At 37.2% G+C, this 18,679-nt stretch overlaps 1 protein-coding gene and 1 long non-coding RNA gene across 2 annotated transcripts in view; one reads left to right on the top strand and one right to left on the bottom strand.

The window, feature by feature from the left end:
* The window catches only part of SKAP1 (src kinase associated phosphoprotein 1), a 250,012-nt gene that overhangs the window by 98,928 nt on the left and 132,405 nt on the right, over positions 1-18,679 (top strand). The window lies entirely within an intron of this gene.
* Positions 1,068-14,793, bottom strand: LOC105853789. The gene is made up of 2 exons (XR_001145561.1): positions 14,625-14,793; positions 1,068-1,566 (listed from the first exon to the last, which is right to left on the bottom strand). It is a non-coding gene; the product is annotated as an uncharacterized LOC105853789 (long non-coding RNA).

The following is an 18,679-nucleotide window of genomic DNA, read 5'->3' as shown; positions in this document are numbered from 1 at the left end:
AGCAATAATCACAAACTTCATCTGTCTTTTATTAAGTACCGAGGACTCTCATAAGTGCTTTTCATAGATTAACTCATTTAATCCTGACAAAAGTCCCATCAGGAAGAGGTCCCATTTTTATCTCCAATCTACAGACTTGAGGAAACTGAAACTTACCAAATACCTTCTCTCCAGGACAGAAATGGAAAGTGTGAGGAATTAGGACTCAGACTATTAGAAAGCTGTTCTCTATAATTGGATGAGTGATTTGTCTCACTATACCTATCTTATCTGTAGAAAATGATGACATATTCTATAAAAATCACACTTATGAAATATGGACCTGTTTTCTAGGCAGCGGAAGTATCCATGTAATATTTTTCCTCCTGTCCAGCCTGGCACACTTAGAGATCCCTGTTCGCCCTGTGACATGGGCTGGGCTTCTAAACAGTGCTGCAAATTCTTCATAAAAACTTCCTCGAGGTCAGCAGACCTGAAAAACCAAACCCTTTTCCTGCTTCAAATGTGGGCTCCAGTTAGAGTGAGAATAAGTTGTATACTTTTCCTAAAATTTAGCCTTTTCTAGTCTGTGACTGTTCTTTGTCAACAAAATTGGGTTCCTCTGAGTGTCTCATTAATTTTTTATTTTGCTCTAGGGTGAGTCAGCTGTAGCCGTGGAAGCCTGACTTAGAGTAATCAGAAGGCACACAAGGCTTTTTCCTTTCTTTTCTTTCTCAGGACCCATTTTGCATTGTCTTTTATTGTATCAGGTCTGAGTTGTGATCCATTGAATTCACAGTGAAAATAATGGTACTTATAGGTCATAATTAGCCTTTGAATCCCAGTCAGCGGGAATGGTCCAGCCAAGGTGTACACCCTGTTGGCTTGAGACAAGGGGTGGGGGGAGCCACCTTGTGGCTGGAAGGAGACCCAGCAGCCTGCAGGACCCTACCTCAGATCTGAGGAGAAAGGCAAAGGAGATGAGGGCGCAGCCAGAGATAAATCAGAAGTATCAATCACTAAATATTTGTGGAAAGTGGTAAGGGATATAAATAGAATCTATAACTACAATAATACTGAAGCTGTGGTTGTAAATATACATTATCCTCTTTAATATGACATAGAGTAGATTGAGAACTGAGAAATTATTAAGACCCCCACATAAAAAAATTGGAAGAAAGAATGAAAACATTTAAGTTAAAATTATGTTCATTTTGTAATTCAATAACGAAATCCCAGAGACATATTTTTAAATTTAATGTTGTTTTCTATAGCACAGAAAAAGCCCCACAGACATCTGTTTGCATACATTGTGTGTCAGGCAACATCAGATTTGAATGGAATTTATCTAAATTTTATATGCATGGCTTGATGTAAATTGAAATAAATTGTACAGCATACTCTGCGTGGACATATTGGTTTTTCCATCGCTGCTTGAACTTTTAACCCCAGGGCCTGAGCCGGTCACACGTTGACCTGTCTGAACTCTGCTGGTAGATCCAAGTGTGGAAGGCTGACCTTGCCTCCATGGCAACCATCAAGTAGGGTCCATGACTCTTCTCTCCCTTTCTCTCTCTTTTCTCCACACTCCAAACAAAACTAAACAAAACAAAACAAATTAGTATATTCTCGCACAGCCAGTCAGTGTAATCTTGGAATAGTTTTGCCAAAGTGCATTTTGCCCCTAACCCAGGCTCTAAGCAAAGCTTTTTCAGCCTGCTTGTCAAAAGTTAATGAAAGTTTGAAATGAAAGCCTTTATAAAGTTAATGGAAAAGACCCTTCCTGGGACACATTCAGTTTGCTTGTCTACTATTATAATAAAATACACTTCACATACTCATATATTAAGTAATGTTGCTGTAGGTATGTTATACATGCAGATGAAAATTATGCTTGTGTGGGATTTCAACATACTCCTTTATAGATGGATTTTTTAAAAAACACTTAGATAAGGCTTACGAATGCCTAGCATATTCACATCAGAGCCAACAATTTCCAGTGTCATAGCGCTAATGTATCTGAAAAAAAGTAAGCATTAAGGATCTAAAGTTAATCTCCCTATTGTGGGTTGTACTCTCCATTTTAATTAAGGTACTTTTATACTTCTGGTTTGTTTTAATTTGGACGATGGATCTTTAAATCCATGTGTAACAAATTATCATTTTCACATCTTAGTGGTAATTCAAAGTGCTATTTATCCCTAAAGTTGAGATTCTGTTCCTAAGATGTATTTGTAGCTATTCATCTAGTAAGAAGCATTTTTTTTAATGCCTCCTATGTAAATTAGCTTTAATTACTGCAAGGTGATTACCCCCACCACCTCCACAAAGGGGTATGCATGGTTTTAAGGAATTCCAGTTTTGTTACAAGTTGAACTGTATTACATAAAAAAAGAGAAACTAGAAAAACAATTAGATAGCAATGAAAAATGTAGAACTGTTTAAAATTGTGTACCAACTGACAAGGAAACATGTCATAATGCGTGACCATGTGGGAGTGAAATTAATGAAGAAAGACCTTAGGAACAAAGTTTTTTTTAAAAAAAAAAAAAAAGGTGGTGGTGGGACGTGGAAAGCAGACATTCTACTGCCATAAGAGACTTCATAGAATAAGCAGAACCTGAGATGGTGACAGTCATGTACACAAGGGTTGAAGAGAAAGAAGTTAGGAGAGAAAGTGGGCTGGACTGGACAGGAAGTAATGAGGCCCTTGGGTGCTTGTGAAGTGTGAGATTGTTGCTTTCCTCCTGCTCGCTGGGTCCGTATGCACGCCCTGGTTATCTGCTTCTGAAGGCTCTGCAGTATTTTTTTTTAATACCACATGGCAATGTGGGCTTCTATTTTTTTTTTTTTGACAATATAAAGAAAAATCTTAATTTCTAGAAGTTTAAAACAGAGACCTGAAAATCTAAGGTGTCTAGGTGTGGGTAACAGGATTGATGGACCAGTATGATAGAACTCAAGTTTTCATCTAAAGTAGCCTTTAGTAGTTTAGAAACAAGAAAAACTTCACAAGAATGTTTGGTTTTGGTCACGTGATACAGAAAAATTTTAAAAAAGAAGTCATGGAGGTACGAAGAATCAGGACATTCTCCCAGTCTGCCTCTAGCAAATTCTGTACCCGTGTAAAGTCACTTCATCCCCATGGATCAGAATTTCTGCATGTGTAGTAACAAAAATACCTACACTCACTGGATTCTTACTTTGTCCTAGGTGATCGTGATTTTAACAACTTCTTTTAATTCTCATAGCAGGCCATTTAGGTAAGTACCATTCTTGTTCCCAGCTTACAGGTCAGGAAACAGAGGCATGTTACAGTTTCAGGATCACACCCATGTAGTTTATCTTTAGACCTTATATGCTTCCTCCACTGATCAAGATACAGCAAACGAGAGCCAGAAAGGATCTCGAATGGTACTGTGCCCAGATCGTTCAAAAGCAGTATTGATAACTGCTGAATGAGTGTAGGTATAGTTTGCTAGAACTTTTTTTATAGATGCTGAAAGTTGCATTCCATGTGATTTTCCTATGTCATGAAACCGCATCTTGATTTTTTTTCTCAACTATTTAAAAATAGAAAAACCATGCTAAGTTTCACGTCCTGTTGAAGCAGAGGATGGGTCAGATTTGGGTCCTAGCGTGCCAACCTCTATGCTCCACTGTACTGCCTCTCAAGGCAGAGAATGAGGGTTGAGCTCATTACTGTTTAAAAAACTTAAACCACTACTGTTTAAAAAACTTTAAATTCAGTGACCTTCTAGTCAAAAGTAAGGCAACTGCTGTGGATTCAATACTAAGTAACTAAAGACTTGAAAGCTGCCTTAGAAAACAAGCCTGCCCATTCCTTTTCTTTGGAGAAGACTACAGTTAAACCATCTCAGAAGGATGAAGACTTATATTCACTTAATTGATATTTTGAGAAAGAGATTTAATTATCTCCTTTAACAAGCCATTTTATGTTAATGGCTGTTCCTATCAGGAGTGTAGTGCTAATATCTAGTCTGAGTCCCTTATGATATAGTGCGAGCACACTTGCTCTACTTTTTAGAAATAATGATTTGCTTGTTGTCTCAGTCTTGTGCACATTTCTCCTCTATCCTCTCCAACTCCCACACCATCTTTTGCAGCTGAAGGTAAGAACTTTCCATCTTTTCCCCAGGTCTTTATTATTTATTCCTGCAGCCTGTTTTCTATTCTCCAAGCAATTATTGTAATGTTTAAAGGAATCCTCTCGGAATCGCCTTTATCTCTCTTAGAGGCTAGAACCAGGAAGTGGCAGGTCAAGCAACTCCTTCCCTTGTCTGTATTTAAAAGTTTAGTTTTCTAAAGATGCATATGTGGAAATTCCTGTAAATGTCATTATTATCTAAAATAATAGGTAATTGAAGGAATCTGTATGCTTAATCCAGAACTGCTGTAGTTGTGTGACATTTTTGTATTATGATAGATGCAGCAAGTCATCTTTTTTCTCTAAAATCAAGTAATTTAGCTGATTGTGAATCTTAAAGCTGTTTTATTTTTTCTTTTACTTTTAAAACTCACAGCCATTCCAGAATTTACTGCTGTTTCTTTAGTGTCTGTTGAGGTGATGTGATTAAAAAAAAAACGAAATATAGAATCTCTTATATATCTTGATGTTCTTATATATTATTCCCAGTTACAACCTTAGCATTCAAACTCCTGAATCTTGAATAGCCCAAAAGGTATAAGCCTTCGAGCTTCTTAGACACTGACAATTTATTTCATAGATAGCAAAAAATATCCTTTTTATCTAATAACCTTCTATATGTCCTAGGTATGATAAGGTAGAGGACTGTATTTTATATTGAGAAATGACCACTGAAGTAAAATTTTCTAAGGTCCCCCCCCCATGCCTGTGTATATGTATAGACATTTTGTCAGAAAGCCAACAGTAGTTAGTTTTCTAACACAAAATATTTCTATAGCCACCAAGTTGGAGGTACAGACAGTTGCCAACTTATAGTGGTTAGACTTAGGATTTTTTGACTTTATAAAATGCAAAAGCAATGTGCACTCAATAGAAAACATATTTTGAATTTTAAATTTTCATCTTTTCCTGGGCTGGTGATATGCAGGACTGTTCTCTGGGGTGGTACTGGACAGCAGCAGTGTGCATGCCCAGCCAGCACGTGATCCCCAGGGTAAACAGCTGATACTCTGCAGACTGTCAGGTCACTGTCAGGACACTATGCAATAAATTACATGAAACATTCAACTCTTTCTTATAAACTAGGCTTGGTGTGAGGTGATTCTGCCCAATTGAGGGCTAATGGCAGTAGTCTGAGCACGAATAGGCAGGACAGGCTCAACTATGATGTTAAGGTAGGTTAGTGTCTTAAACACATTTTTGACTTGTGATATTTTCACCTTACAGAGTACTTTTTGGAACATAACCCCATCATAAACTGAGGAAAATCAGCTTAAAAGCCTGCCTCCTTTATGGGTGCGCAGTGTGATCTTGACACATAGACCCAACAGCTTTGGTCCTAGAGCTGCAGAGAAATCAGATGAATGAAGTGCTCTTTGAGAGCAAAATGTTCATCTATTTATATTTCCAAGGCTCCAGAGGATTTTTCAACAGATTACATGGACATTAATGTAAAGGCTGTAAGTTATTTGAAGGAGTTAAGATAAAATATGATTTTATCTAGAAAAATATCTGGGGAAGAGAGCCTTAAAAAAGAAAAAATGACGTCATAACAAGGAGATCCCCATCCCTAGAGAGGCACAGGTGTACCGCCCACCACCTGCTAATTCCTTACATAGCAAAGGACGGCTTTGAAGTTGCTGAAGTGAGGTTCTCTCCTATTTCTTTGCCCCCTGCTATAGTATTTACATGTTCACTGCCTTTGTAGAACTTTATTTAGGAAATAATCTGCTAAGTAATAGGTTTATTTTCTTTTAGTGCATACATTTTTATTTCTTTTATTAGCACTTAACTGATCTTTTAAGATTTAAAATAAGTTTTCTATTTGAGCAATTCTACCTTTTAAGATAGCATTCAAATTTAAAATTTAAAATTTTATCTTAAAATTAGAGTTGCCAGTGGCACACAGGTGATTTGGTGTTAGGAAGCCCACGGGGATCACAACTGAGGTGGAAAAGTGCCCAAAATGATGTAAAAATAAACTATAAAAAAATGAGTTAAATGAGAAAAAATTATATATAGAGTTGCCTAAAATAGAATTCCTTCCTTTTCTTTAAATCTTTAAGTCACTGCCAACATTGTACAGGAATTCTGTTTACAAACCTGTGTCCCCGACTCTGGCTCCTTGAGGGCTAGCACAAGGAGTAAGAGCGACCAGGCTACCAGAGTGTTGTTGACCTGAACCGTTGAACCAAATAGTGACAGCGCAGATGGATTTTAACTGAGAGTTAGATGCCATGCAGAAACTGATGGATTCTTTACATTTTTGGTGAGCAGACCCATTTTAAAGGAATGCCACAAGTAAACAGCTGTAACAAGCTAACATTACTGGCCTTTGGGGGGTTCATACAGATAACCTCAGCACACACCTGTCTGAGAGAGGGTGGCTGACATGAGCTGTTCCTCTCCACTCCTACAGGTTCTCAGTGAAATGCGGAAATTTGTGAGAGATGGGAGAGAGATCTCCACTCCCTGTCAGTGAACTTCCAGAATAACATAAGACACCCAAGGGAAATACAGAAGTAAAAAAGGTGTTCCTACATCCTATTGATTTTCCTTATGTACTTGGATTTGACATAAAATATGTGTTCTTGTCCTCTAAAGAAAAGAAACACATCAACTAAAGATGTCATCTCAATATGTTAGTGATAACTGGCTTGATTCCTGGTTATATTCTAGCTTATTCCATGTTTCAGCCACCTGTAGAACTTTCTAGGAAAATACTTTTAAAATGCAGCTTGTGGAATAATACGAAATTGAACATCTACAACGTGGTTTATGTTTGAGTCAAGGAGAGGCCATTTGATAAGTTTTGACAAAATTTTGTGACTCACATTCCTCAGTTTTGAAGTACGGATCACTCTCACTGATCATCACAATATACATTTCATATTGGGTATCTATTGTTGGCTTTGTATGTTTTAGCAGTCAAGTAAAAAAAATAATAGTCTTTACCATACTTTCTGGTAAATGAGAACTTTTAAATGCTTTTGTTGTTGCCAGCTAAGCAGGAAATGCTTCCTAACCCTCTAAACTAGTAAAAATATATTTCCTAAAATTACAGTTGTAGCATCTGAGACCACCAGCACATTCATAACATGGTATCAATTCAATACCCATGGAAGTATGCAATACAAGGCATGGTGCTAAGGGGTGAGGGAGATGAAGGCTCTTTCTTCATGTTTACATTTTTAATATGGGGATGGTGGTAATAGAGGAAAAACAAAACAAAAGTTGCGTTCTAATCTTTCGCAGAGTTTCAATAGGCTAGTAAAAGTATAAGCCTGTTTTTAATGATTCAGGAATGAGTGAGTAATGGGAAATCAGAGTGTGTCGATATATGCTTCTTTCAAGCTGTTAGTTGGTGAAAAGAAAGGGGATAATTGGCTGGCAAGAAAGAGGAACTTCTTTGGGTTTTTTATGGTTCTGAGCTGATTTTCCAGCGATTGGAAAGAACTGATCTAAAAAGAGAAAGTGATGATAGAATCAAGTTCTGGAAAAAAGTAGAAGTTGGTCAGGTCTTACTACTCAAGAATCAGCCTGAGCTAAAAGGCAAGGTACTTATTCCTTAGAGGAAGAAGTTAAAAGATAGAAGGGGGTAAAGATGCAGAGATATTTTCAGTTGAAGGGAAAGGAACATAAACCCATCTCCTGAAAGTACAGGGTATGGAATAGGGATTGGTCCTAGGTTTAAGGAAAATTGGAATGGAGTTTAGGGCAGCCACTAAAGAAATATGAAATAGTCAATAAAATTCTTGCTAAGCAACAGTGAATACATAGTGACAACGATCTCAATCTATGTTCAAATGTTAAATGGAGAATTGATGGAGGAATGAAATGGCAAAGGCTTTCTAGACTCAATCCTCCTTCATGACTCTCTTGATGTAATATAAGCCACAGTTTCCAATCCATGGAAAATCGCCTTTAATCTTGCACTGAGATGCTGGTTCTGAACCTTTGCCTCCCTGCTATCCCTATTGACACCAGGATCCAGGCTTAAAGAATTGTCACGTTCACAAATGCCCAATTAGAGTAAGCATTTCAATCCTCAAAAAAATCTGAAGTATATTTTACAAGGCAGCTTCTCCTAAAAAAATATCCCTCTCTGACTCTCTGGACAGAGCACCCCCCTTCCCCAGAACTTTCAAACATGCCATTCTTCCCTGTCCCTCTTGAGCCTCAACAGTATAACACCTCTCAGTAGAGATTGTGCACTACTGAGCCAGTGTCCTGTGTCTTTTCAGGCTCTTACATTGTTCTCCTTATTCACCCCAAATGCATCACAAAAGGTCAAGACACTTACCTGAGGCTCACAGAGCCCCCCATGGATAGGAGCAGACCCAGAAGGAGCCAAACCAGTTCCTTCTTGAGCATCCTTTGAGCAGACAGTGGGGAATAAGAGGCTAGAGACACTGGTAAGGACCACTGTCTACGTTCACGCGGTTTCATGATCTCAGCTTATTTAGAAGAACACTTGAAACCATGATGTAAAATACAGGTTATATTTATGAGCCTACCTGTTATCTTCTACTATTGAAACTCATGCCCTCAACTCTAGTCTCATAGGATTCATTCATTTCTCAAGCCCTCTGCCTTCTACCTTGAAATGCCTTTCCCATCCTCTCCAGACTCTGACATCCCACTGACCCTTTAAGGCTCTGCTCAAACTCTATCTTCTCTAGAGTTGGACTCATCCTCTCTCTGCCTTGCATTTCACTTGAGCAATACCTCTATGACAGCTGTCACTGCTGTTTGCCTTGTGCTGTAGTACTTACACATGCTGGCTTTACCAGCAGATTGTGAGCGCCCAGAGGGCAGGGGTTGTGTCTTAATTATTTTTATATCTCTCCCAGGTTTGAGCACATCTCAGCCATTCAAAAACGTGTTTGTCAAATTGAATCTCCCCCCAAGTGAAATTACATGGTCCAGACTTTCCAATTGTGTGTGTGTATATATAATATGTATGTGTATATATAATATATATTCATCATATCCTAAAGAACTTTCAAAGCATCTTGAGAAAATAGCAGCTGTTTGTTCTGGAGTGTTTAATGTGCCACAGAGTGACAGCCTCCCTCCCCCCATCCATGATATCTCTCTTAGACACCAGAAATACTGAGGGTGGAAAGCTGTATACCAGATAGATCCAAGATAAATGTTTACTTCCTCCAATAGTGTAGCTTATGCATAAGAAGGCAAATGCTGGACAGTCCACTGACACCCTAAAGACAAATGAAAGAAACAGGAACTTTAGTAAAGGGAAAAGAGACAGCCAGCAGGGACGTGCTCCATTGTGTATGTTACAACTCAGGGAAGAGGAATGGCAGAAAACCAACTCCACATAAGAGTTTGACTACTGAAATATGTTTATGCAGAGGTGTTGACAATCTGTGATTGCCCACGAAATGAAAATGCTCATTTTTTTAAAGTTTATTTTTACATCATTTTGCACATTTTTTTTTCATCTCACTTGTAATCCCCACGGGTTTCCCATCACCAAATCACCCCTGTGCCACCACCATAGTCCCGTGCATTTCCCTCCCCCCCCCCATTTTTGATCCCATTCCCCACTCCACCCCCACAGAATGTCTCTGGTCTATGGTTGTTCATTATTTTTGTTATTTTCTCGCCTGGTCCAGAAAATGCTCATATTTATATGGCACTTTTCATCCAGAGTCTCAAGGTACTTTATAAATTATAAATATGAATGCTCCTTATGTAATGTCCCTGATATTCTCCATACACAAAATCTAGTTCCTAATGGCTACAATCCCTCCACCCCACCTCAACACTGAATATTTAAGCATTTTTATCAATCACATTTTTTGTCTTTAAAAAAGTCCTCTATATTTAAAAGCGTACAACTTACACTATTTATCTTCTAACATATGCTGCATTTCTCCTGTCCACCTCCCTTCCCCCACTGGCATAGAAAGTGAATTCAATTAGATTTAAGACAAAGAGTAATTGCATTGGAAAATAGAAAAAATATCTCATCCCAGAGTGATTAAGCTCTTTACCTTATATAGAGAGTTTAACTCTTTCAGGAAAATAGGGCCCGTGTAATAAATGAATGCAGGCATTTGCTAAATCAAGTATAGTGTTTCAAAACTAATTTCCCTAGTCATCAATGAACTCTTGGCTTCAAGAGAATAGTATACTCACTATAAGGTATATAAGATATATAAAGACTAAGTTAATTAAGGTTTTAAGTTTTTTATGTTTTATCTATTCTTATTTTTATAGTATCCCAAAATCTGAAACTCTTAGACTCCTAAAAGTGAATTTAATCATCTGTTTCCTTAGAATTATTTTGTGTTCTTGATATCTTGATTTTGATAACCCCTTCCACATATTCAGTGAGAACTGATCCAAGTAGGACCTGTTTTGTCAGCAGCTTCTGCATAGTTCCTTGCATAGTTTATACTCTGCATAGTTTCTTGCATAGTTTATACTCATCCTGGAAAGTTTGCAAAAAGATGATAAAGTACCATAAGGTGACAGGTTCTTTATCGAGGAAGTCCCAGAACTTTAGATGATCAGGTAGAGGTTACATACAGGAATCCCACTTGTATTACTACATTTTTGAGGTAGGAAGGATTGTGTCAACTGCAGGAGAAACTCAAAGGGTAGATAATGGAACGTCTGAATTTAAAAATCAGGTCAAATGTGGTAGAGACTGTAGTCTAGCCTGTAGGGCTAACTGCCCGAGGTGGGCCTATATAAACAGAAGAGATCTTTCTGGGTCAGGGAAGTAGGTTCTGGTGCCTTGAACTAAAAAATCTCCCTACTTGGATTTTCCCTCATGTGCATTAATCAGGCATTTCTATCTGTCTGTGTGGTTTGTAGGGGTTTTAGGATTTTAAGTAATGGTTTTAAGTAAAACTTGTGAACATCTCTGAAGTTGGTCCTGTTTTGATACCTTAAAATGTTCTTTGTAATAGTAAGGTTATGTAGATCCAATCCCATTTATTCCTGTTCATTGTCTTTAATAACCAACAAAATGGGGGCATCACATCTCTATGTCACATCTACACAAACTCTAGCAGCATGAGGCATGGGCTGGATTTTGATATGAGTTTCTCAATAACAGCATAGATTTTTCTCTTATGAGTAAAGGTCACGCTGAACCAGATGTGGTTTTTTTTGTTTTTTTTTTTTTTAAAGATTTACTTATTTATTTGTACAGAACTGGGGTACAGGCTAGAGATGGGGAGGGTGAGAGGATTCACCAGAGTCAGGGCGGGAAGCAGAACAGGCAGATCGACGAAGTACACTGCTGAGGGGAGCAGCAGGCGGGTCAGGAGAGGTCTGCCACGCCATGTGGTCACCTCCAGGGCTGGCGGGGATCGAACTCATGCGGAAATGGCTTTAGTTTCTTAGTGCAGTGCTTTAACCCGCTGCGCCACCAGGGAGGGCCCCAGATGTGTTTTTGATCACTGATGAGACCCTAGTTTTAATTAGTTGCTGTTGAAATAGGGTGGTAGGCTAATTTTCAAAGGTAGAGCAAGGAAATGAAAGTCAAATATTTATCTTGGAAGTTTTGCTCTGCTTGTTTCACTTATAGTCTTGTTTTTCCCATTCTTAACTAGGAACAATACTATCTATAGCTATTTATGAGGTCACTGTTCTTTGAAATATGCTGATGAAAGGCTCTATATAAACTAATCCCAATGTTAATATATCTATATTTTTACCCACATCTTACAACTCTGTTGTACATAGAACAGACGCATTTATTTATGATATGTCTTTCATCTGTTACTCTTAACAAAATTTGTGTCATGATAAATACTTTAAAATAATTATACATGTTAACTAGGGATTAGAGAGACTGATTTATAGACATGGAGTAGAGGAAAGAATAAAATACAACCACATCTCTTTGGGTCATGGAATCAAATAAGTTTAGAAGTGCAGTGAAATGTTTTTAGTCAAGTCAACAACAGGGTGGATCACATCAAAAGGAGCATCTATAATGAAGCAACACAGGATTTTTTTTAACCTGGAAATGAGTGAGTTAGGAAAATTAATGACTCTTGTAACTCCTTGGACGGACAGAGAGTGGTCCTTTCAAGTTTGATGAAGGTCATTTTCAGGACAGTCTAAGAGAGGTTACAGCTCAACCTCCACTAGCATGACTTCAGAAAAGATGAGAATGGCTTGAGTTTCTGAAGCTTCTGGTTGTATTTTATTATATTTAAAGCTGAAAAGGCAAGTGAATACCTAGATTCTGAATATTTTATAATATCCAGAAACATTTTATTTATTTCTCAAATCAGCTAAAGCTACCACCTTTTCTAAAGACTCAAATAAATGAAGAAGATACAGTTAGCCAAGCTACAGTGGGAGTTTGACTTGAGTGTCAGACAGCTGCTCACGTAAATCTCTCTTCACAACAGATTCCAACAAAAACTCACCACTTAATTGCATAGCTCAAATGCCACTGAGTAGAAATTTTTAGGTAAACAGAATATTAGCAAACTTAAAGTATATATATGTATATATATATATTGACAACGTACAATTTTTTGAAATATCAAAAAAGTTTGAAGGGCGCTTGTTGTGTGTTCTTATCTTAATGTATGCTATTACTTGTTTTTAGAACTTTGAAAGTATTCCTTTTATACTGTAGCTGTATTTTTTAAGCAACAACAACAACAATCTTGCTTCATTTTCATTTTTATTTTTGAGCTGTTTGCAACCCCCTTTTGAATAGTGAGAAACAATGCAATTAATTTTCTCCAGCGCAATCATGCATAGATTTAATAAGCATCCGAAGGTAGGATCCATCTGTAAAGTATGCGTTGCATGCTAAATTACTTCTCTTCTGTGGTTTTTTTTTTCTTTCCAAACCTTAATTAATTGAAGAAAAAAAATGTTTATTAAAGTGGGAACAGGCTGGGCTCTGGCTCTCTGCCTCTGGTTCAAAAGTTCATAGAATTCCCTGAAGGCTCATCTGAATGTGTGTGTCTCCCTCACAATCTTTCTTTTCCTGTCTCTATAGTAGGGATGAATGCCTAGAAAAGGTATATAATTTTGTTCCCAGGATCAGTTTTAATAATCTTAACTTGAGTGAACTAACTTTTTTGTGAATATTGATTTGCATATATTGTGCATGTTTACATAGACCATCTATACACACATACACATAAATGCATTATTTACCCATTTTCCTATTGAATAGAATAAAAAGTTGACTCACTTTTAATGGCATCTTTAAGCAGAATGCAGACAGAGAGCGGAAGTATAATTCTACAGGTGGATCTCAAACAGGAAACTAAAGGAATTATGTATGAAAATAAGCAAAGTTCTAATGTATCATTTTAGAACCAAAGACAGAATATTAAATCCATCCCAAGTAGAAATAGTATTTAGCCATAAATAGAGAAATGTAAAAATACATAATAGGAAGTGATTCACTCCTGAGAGTTGCTTTGAAAACAGAAATCATTTCCCCAACCTGCAATACGCTGTATGTGACTATGTGACCAAGTAGAAAACAGTAAGCTTATTGTAAAATAAAAGTATTACATTAAAGATGAGCTCAGAATTTTTTCAGTTTTCTTAATTGTTTACCTAAGATGTCACGATCTTCCTTTTGTTTTTTCCAAACACTGCTTTTTTTTCTTTTTAATACACACTACAATTTTTAGATCCTTACTTTTTTTTATAATATGCTGTAGTTTTCATGCAAATTACTAGTTCCTTTTTTACTTTAAAATAAGATTAGGTTTCTCCTTGAACTCAAGTGATGTTTGTATAAACACTTCCAAGTTCACGAAATCTGTGGAGTCAGAAAGCAGTGCGAACTTGACCATGGTCTTGCCTGACTGAAGTCTGCTTCTGCTTCCCTTCACACCGTGGCTTTTTGCGAAGCATAATATTCACCTAGGCGCCTCGTGGGGAACTTTCTACAGGTTGTTTCTCTTTCTCTTTGGACACTTGTACAGGAACCTAACTAACAGGTCCTGTTAGTCATTTTATCTTTTAAAAAAAAAAAAAAAAGACAGTTAAGTAGGAACGACCTCAGTAGTGTGGAGAGCTGTTTCAGTTTGGTAGAGTCACGGACATATCTGCCACCCTGTGTGAGTGTCAGATGAGCTGCGGGACATTCCTGAAAGGAATCCGGAGCTCAGCGTACCCTATTTTCCTCTCAGAGGTCCTGTTGCTACTGCATATTGACATGTACACATTTTGGGCCACAAAATGTAAATCAAGTTATGAGGTGTCGCTGAAATAGCCTCATCGAGTAACAATTATAACGGATGTCCTGGAAACACGCAGATTACAATCTACTAGGTAGGACTCCTGTATATGTGTACAGCTTCAGTCTGTACTTCCCATACCCAAGATTCTGTGACTTTTGGAAGAGTCTCACTATTGATTTCAGAAGAAATTTCAGCTGAGACTTCTATGTAAACCCTGACCTGAAGAGCTGTGGGTTCCACGAATGGCATGCATGTAGACAACATACCTTTGAAAGGAGGGTGTGTGGGCCCTTTCTCCTATATGCTTATGTCTCTGTTGTCGTAGATTGGCGTCCTTTGTGAGCTATTCAGTGACATTTCAGAACCATTTCGCTCTGCAGAAAACCCGCAGTTGTGTTTCTTTAGCTGACACTGTGGCACTTGCACTCGAAATTGCTAGTTAGAAAAAAAAATTGTTGAGGCCGGTGGCTGTAATCAGCGTTGTTGCTGTCTGTTTCCTCAGACTAATAGCAGAGCGATCCGAGTCTGAGAGTTCAAACAGAGGTTATCTTTCCCAGGTAGCATCTCGTCCAACGAGAATTTGATTTTTTTCTATAGGACTTTACTCCATTAGATTAATGAAATTTCAATGAGAGCCTGGCGCCCCCTGAAGCTTTGTTAAGAAAACAAATGGTGATTCTGTAGGTGTGACAGCTTGCTTGGAGAGTTACGAGAAGGTGAATACATCCCCACAATCCAGGCAGCCTGGAACACATTGATCTCTATTTAAAGCACCAATCGGATTTTTGTTAATTATAAATGATTGATCTGCAGATTTTCCTTCTCCCCTTATATGTGTGGTGCCCCCCTCCTTTCCCCACTTCTAACTTCTTTGCATGCTGAGTGCAGAGCTTTTTGTTTAAAGGGACAATCATAGAGAGCGAATTATAGCAACATCCAGCAGCGAGGCTATTGTGAGTGTCGTTGTCACAGCATTCACTGTTCAGCCGATAGAGGTGAGCCCTGGAGTAAATTTCAGATGAACTCCATGTTTCCTCTTTACTTGACTCATTCCTAAAATAAAGAACTATCTTAACAAAAATAAAGCATTAGAATCATTAGGACACTGCCACTATTTTGCTTTAAAATCTGAGTCGTGAGCCCTGCAAACCACACCCCCAGTATTAACTTTGAAGTGTGTGCCTAATATGCACCAGGGTGTGATGTGTGACCAGCCAGCCCCGTGTGAGACAACAGGGTGAGTGAAGGAAACAGCTCTGAATGACCCTAAATCTCAATTTATGGGCATTTATGTTATTCATCTACCTTTTATCATCTTTGTGGAGTGTTTTTATAACCATGTTTAGAAGCAATGCCATAGACTCAAAACCTGACATGTGTATTATTTCTCATATAATTGCTCACCACACCTGATTCTGAAGAGCCCAGAAAGATATTTCCTGCTTCTTTGAGACCATTCTTTGGTAAAAATATCTAAGCATTAAATGTTTCTATTTATTGAATACAAGAACACAAAGTTGATTCTTGGTTATTTAAAACATGTATATTATATAAAGAAGACAGTTTATACAACTGTTAGGAAACTTTTTTTAAAAAAAATTACAACTTAAGGGCTACAGGTATTGGTGGGTTACAATGAAAAGTCCATTGACTTCAACTTCTAAATTCAAGTATAGATTTTTATGAACATTTTTCTTCAGTTTTACACCCTGACATTTTAGGATATTTCCCTGCAAGTCAAAATAATGAACTTACCCCAGTGATGTTTTTTCCTTTTAGTTGCCTAAATAATCCATGCAATACACAAGAGACTGCTCTAAGCCAAGAATCTTAAGGTAGATTGTAGTGACACTCTTCTGCTAAATCCTTTAGATTTGAAGTATTGCCTCATTTCTCTAAATGTCCCAGAATTGGCTCAAGTTCCTTATGAGCTGCTGTATCACTAATTGTTTGTGATGAACTCTTAATAGTAAAATAGTAAGCCTTTAAAGAGCAGGATAAGTGGGCAAAACTTGATGCATAATCTCCCACACTCCAAATTGTGTGGTTTTTGGAAGCTGCTCACTATTGCCTTAACAGGTTTTAAGTCTGTAACGCTCATCTCAATATGAAAAACCTTCTGACAGAACTTACCCATAAGGTAATTAATTAATGATCCTATGAGTACTCTTGGGAAAACTAGACTTAAAGTGTAATTTCCTTAGTGTGGTATTTGTTACCAGTGTTTTAAAATATTTTTTCTCTTTATTACTATTTTTTATTGTAACATTTTAAAATAAGCAAAGATTACTAAGGCACATTTACCTATAATTTTTACTACAACTTTTAAAATCCAATTTTTATTAAGAAAAAATGTGCTTTCTTACCAACATAACAGAATAGTTGTTGATGCCAGTTTCTATGTAAGTGACCAGTGACAACATTGATTTTGAGTGCTCATGATAAATCCACCAAATTTTTTTTAATAAAATCTTTCCAAAGGGCTGGCTTTAAAATGTTTTAATTTTGCTCCAGTGGAGTTCTGTTTTGTTTTGAATAGGCTAACTAACGATTTTCATTAGTGTATTTGTAATTCATGTGATCTTAGTAGGTGCTACCAAGGTTAAATAATTTAAGGGAATAAACCTTTATCTGATATAAGATAGCTAATGAAGTATATTAGATACTTGCCCTATTGCTGTATGAAATGGATCTCCAAAGCTAACAACTGCTTTCTGCGGGAGCACAAATCTCTATATAAATATCCAAATGTAGCAAGATGCTGCAAATTTTTAAAGATACGCCATAAAAATAGATTAACGCTAGTATGCAGTCCTGTTCAACTGAATTACAAAGGGATATCATGGGATTGCCAGTGACATTCACATAAATAAAAAATCAATTCTTAATGATGAGACAGACTTGTTTTAGCGCATTACCCAGGTTAAATGGGAGCACACAAAGACATCAACCTCTATAAGACTAGTGGAATCATTGTATATTAATATGATTTAGGGAGCTACACACCTCGATGGAATAATTGTTATTATATCTATAGAGCCAGATGGCACTTGGTATAAACAGCCATTGAGCACCTCAAACACAAGTGTGGCAGGTGATCTTTAAGGTATGCTTGCATCCTGCTCACTCATCTTATCATTGGAATCTGCATTACTGTTTGCAAAATGTTTTGATTGCTAGTACGCAAATTTTTCAGCATGGTCCTATTGTTCAATAGGAATAAAGTATATAGGATGTCCTTAGCAAGAGAATAGATGAAGCAGAATAGATGAGGCAGCTACCTGCATTTGTGTGGTTAGTATTGTATTTTTTATAAGAAAGAGAACAGAGGGAGTCATTTTTTTTCAACACCAGAGGCAAAAAAAAAATGTGTTTAGAAATTTTTAAAATGATTTCACACATTTTCAATGAAGTAGGAGTTAGTAATTATTATCATCAAAGAAAAACCTGTGAAGGAGACCAAACGGTATAAAAAGGTGTGCTTCTAAAGAAGTCCCCAAATTCTGGGTCAAAGGATCTTTAATTTCTTATAAAATGTCTTTCTTTGAGAGATTTAAGATTGACTTCCTCTAACTCTAATTATCCAATTAAAGAAAAATCACTCATATTTTTTTTCAGCAGATGTTTACTGGGCACCTACTATGTGCCTAATAATCTTCTAGTGGAAAAGCACTGCCCTCGTGGAGTTTTTATTCCTTAAGGAGGGAGCAGTAAATGGGGGGGGGAGGCAGGGTAGTGTGAGGTGGGATAGGAGAGAAGGGTGGGATAGAAACGAAATAGAGAAGGGAGGCAGTTAGATTGCAGAAGTCTAAGTCTCGCATCCCCCCAAACTCCACTCCTTTAAAAACACAGAAGAGGTAATCTAGGAATAATAAAGGAGCTGGGAAAGATCTTGTTTATCTTCCAACTTCATCTATCTTGTCAAATTTCTAGGAGTCGGCTGCTAACACACCTGCTGTTAAACACTCAACTCAGTGGCCAGGGTTAAACAGTTGGAATGAATTCGTTGTAAGCTTAAACTTCGTTGGCTCAGAGTAAATTTAATAATGTTACATCATTTTCTTCTTTTTTTGTTTTGGGTTCTTTTTGTGATGATAGCATTAAAAAGCATATCATCTTTAATTGTAAATAATTCTTAAATTCTAAATATCAAGGATATAAAACTAACCTCATATAGGGATCTTTATCTTAGTGGAGTTAGAGTTCCAAACTTATAAAACAGGCTTTCCAAGTGTCTTGAGTTATGAAAGTGCCTCAAAATTGGGTAACCTCATAAATTAAATTATCTCTACCTTACTCCATGGTACTATAGACTAACACC

The sequence above is a fragment of the Condylura cristata genome, unplaced genomic scaffold (assembly GCF_000260355.1).
Source record: "Condylura cristata isolate star-nosed mole 26May11 unplaced genomic scaffold, ConCri1.0 scaffold00017, whole genome shotgun sequence".
NCBI classification, from domain to species: Eukaryota; Metazoa; Chordata; class Mammalia; order Eulipotyphla; family Talpidae; genus Condylura; species Condylura cristata.
This window is presented reverse-complemented; position numbering and strand designations above follow the sequence as displayed.